The sequence below is a fragment of the Callospermophilus lateralis genome, chromosome 2 (assembly GCF_048772815.1).
Source record: "Callospermophilus lateralis isolate mCalLat2 chromosome 2, mCalLat2.hap1, whole genome shotgun sequence".
In the NCBI taxonomy this organism is placed as follows: domain Eukaryota; kingdom Metazoa; phylum Chordata; class Mammalia; order Rodentia; family Sciuridae; genus Callospermophilus; species Callospermophilus lateralis.
In genome coordinates, this window is record NC_135306.1 from 103228969 (window position 1) to 103232760 (window position 3792).

The window sequence follows — 3792 nt, forward strand, 5'->3', positions numbered from 1 at the left end:
TTCACTTCCTCATAAGATGTGCAATTGGGTCAAAATATGTATTCTGTATCATCAGCTTTGATGTCTTAATTATGTCACAAGATTATATTTTCATCTAAAGAACTAGGCAGCAATTACCTTTAAAAGGGTGAGCATAAACAAGGGGTGGGTTTTGCTTCTTTGGTTTTGTTGGTATTGTTTGGTGGTTTTCCTTTTTCTTTTTTTCATTTTTTAAAATTTTTTATTTTTTGGTGCTAGGGATTGAACCCAGGATCATCTACATGTGTATACTTTACTACCAAATTAAATACCCAGCTATTGTTACATATTTTTGAAATTAGCAAATAGAACTCCTTTTCCAAGGAGAATTCTTCTATGAGAGGTGAAACAAAAAAAAATGATTTTACAGGTAATATTGTGAACTATAGTGAGGAATGCCATCCTCTAATTTTTTAAAAATATGGTAGACAAAATCTAGAAATCAGGAACTATCTGATGAGAATTTCAGTTCTAAGTATGAGAAAACATCATTTAACTAAGACATTGTCATTATTGGTGGGATTTTAAGAAACCTGGGCAGGGTTGGGAGAGTGCAGTTGGTAGAGTGCTTGCCTAGCATGCACAACCCTCTGGGTTCAATCCCCAGCACCATGAAATAAATAATAAATAAATAAACAAATAAACAAACAAACCTGGGCAGAGAGCTGAGACTCACTTATCCTAAAATACCCATAAGAATGAAAACTTTGTCAAATAAAGTGAGGCTAAAATTCTAGAGCAAGAACATTTTTTAAAATAAACTGAATAATTCTAGAAATGTATAATTTACCATGTCAACAATTTTAGTTATTTCTATCTCTTTTAGTGCAGTTATATGAAAGAAACCATTGAAATAGGGAATGGATCTACAAAATCATCTCAGAAAAGCAATAAAAAAAATGAACTTGTAAGAAAGCATTCAACTCACTGATTTCATTGGACAGAGAAGACATATAAAAAGTACTAGATTGTGTTACATCTAGAAAGAAATGGACATCAGCCTAGTGTCTACATCTGGTAGAGGGAATAAAGACCATGTTGGAGATAGATACCTTGGGACTAAGGATGAGGCTCAAGTCCAAGAGTCAGCCCATATAGTTATACTACATGCTATTTCCATTATAATAGAAATCGTGCCCAAACTGTAGAATGAAAGATGAAGAGAAGGAAGGAAGAACAGAAGGAATGTCATGACCAGGAGCACCAATGGGGAAGAAGATGAAGAATTGGGGACAGACCTATTTCATCACTCAGTTTGTGATTCTCTTCAGGGTTCTCATCAGAGCAAGTTTGACATCTTTATTCCTGAAACTATAAATGAGGGGATTCAGCATAGGCACCCCAAAAGCATAAAACACTGAGAAAAATTTCCCTTCACCCACAGCCCCAGCATTTGATGGTTTAACATGAGTGAGCAGCCCAAATCCATAGAACAGGCCAACAGTTACTATGTGAGAACCACAGGTGCTCATGGCCTTGGATGAACCCTTAGCTGAGGACATATGAAGGATATTATAAGAATCACAGCATAAGAGATTACGATAATGAGGCTAGATGCAACGACAACTGTCCCCACAAGAACAGAACTCACGAGCTCATTGGCGTGGGTGCTACTACAGGACAGTTGAAGGAGGGGAAGGATGTCACACATGTAATGATTGATGACATTGGAGTCACAGAAGCTGAGCCTGATCATGCACCCTGTGTGGACCATAGCACCTGCAAACCCCATGAAGTAAGAACCCAACATCAGCAGAGAAGAGACCTTAGCGGACATGACCACCCTGTACAGCAGAGGCTGACAGATGGCCACATAGTGATCATAGGCCATGGCTGTCAGCACATAGCACTCTGTGTTCACAAAAATGTAGAAGAAAAATAGCTGAGTCATGCATCCTGCAAAGGAGATGATGTTCCTCTCTGAAACAAAGCTCATCAGCATTTTGGGGGTGAATAAATGAATAACAGAAGTCAATGAAGGACAGATTGAAGAGGAAAAAGTACATGGGGGTGTGAAGGTGTGAATTCAGGAAAATTAGATTCATTATGCTTAAGTTTCCCACCACTGTGACAGCATAGTTCACCAAGAACAGGAAGAACATGGGCAGCTGCAGCTCAGGTTGGTCTGTTAATCCCAGAAGGATGAACTCTCTCACAGAGGAGTCATTTCCATAGCCATTGGCTTCATGGATGGAATCTGTAGAAACGAGGGTAGGAGATCATGTTAACAATGAAGGCTTACTCTTTATACAACCAGAGAGGTTTCAGGGTCGTCTGAAGACAAACAGCAAGGCATCCAAAGAGCATGACTTCCTGTGTTGATTCTTGAAGGGTCCCCATTTCCTCATGCTCCTCCCACCCATGATGTGTGTCTCTGTTCAAAAAGAATAGTGGCTGACTTCTCAATGTCTCGAACATCATTTCCTTCCTTCCTCTCACTCTTCTCTAAAGATTATGGTTGAAAAGAGCAAGAAATAACTAGTGTTCTCCATATTTATGACTTATACAGCTTTGGGTTTGAAGTGAAATCATCATGACAAACATGGTTCAATGCCCACCTTTGTTCCCGTGGAGGCCTCACTGATGTTGGAACGAAGGGCTCCCTCCCCACTGTCCTGAGGGGGACAAAGATGCTCATGGTGCAGGAGGCACTTGCAATCAACTAAAATCTGCACCGGCTTTCCTAGAGGAGTTATTCTGTTGAATAAGCCATGGTTTCTATTTGAAAATTTCTCTTCACTAGTAAGAAAACAATTGCTTTATATAAGTCTCTGAATATCAAATCACTCAAATGAGAATCTATGTCATGTCCCATGGTTCTGGGGAATATTTATTAGAAGCACAGAAAATAATGTTCTCCTTTAAGATTTCCTCCCAAGCTGGATAAGCCTCATGAGGGTGTTAATTACTGAGCCTGTGTTACATCCTATATAATAAAACTAACTCTGGTTTCCAATACCTCAGAATCTTCTTAATTTATAAATTCCCATCAGGAATCCCAGATCCCCAGGCTGATTGATGGGTGGTCCCCTCCATCAGTCTCCTCATGCCCTGCAGAGCCACCAAGAGGAGAGTCCAGGGCAGAATCACTTGCCAGTGCTAGTATGTTCTACAAGCCTCTGGGATTACATCAAGATTCTAGGTTGTATAACAGTCTACCAATGAGAAGTTGTATTAAAGAAGTTTAAAAAACGAGTAGTCTCAAGTCTGAGTTTACATCTAGACATTCCCTACCAAACTCGGAGACTGCAGATACATATCATTTCTATGAACCTTGTTCATTTATATTTACATTTATATGTACTTATAGTTGTATATATCTATAAAATGAGATTCATAAAAATGGCTAGGGGTTGTCAACATGATACAACCTTTGAGTAGCATACACAAGGTCCTCAGGTAAATCCTAGCACCAACAAAAATAAATAAATGAGTAAATAAATAAATAATACAGTTTTAAAAAGTAAAATAAAAGAGCTATCTTAATGTTTTGTGGGAGTTAAATGAGATAATTCACATAACCTATCTGTGCCTGACATATAAAAACAGTTAAATAGGTGTTAGCACCCCTTCTCCTGTTCCACATTCTTCACATAAATCAGAGTTTCTCAACTCTGGCTTGACTGTAATGTGGATTTGGTGATTTTTTTATTCATCAAAATAGCACGTCTGGTCCCGCTGATAATTTGCCAGTACTATCCTTCTATGCAAAAGCTCACACTAGTTGTGATCAACAAAAATTTCTCAAGATATTATCATGTGTATATTGGGTTG

At 38.5% G+C, this 3792-nt stretch overlaps 1 pseudogene; it reads right to left on the minus strand.

Annotated features, from left to right (window-relative positions):
* Nucleotides 1-1268: 1268 nt before the first annotated feature.
* On the minus strand, nucleotides 1269-2215 carry LOC143392570 (olfactory receptor 8C8-like; annotated as a pseudogene).
* Between the last annotated feature and the right edge of the window lie 1577 nt (nucleotides 2216-3792).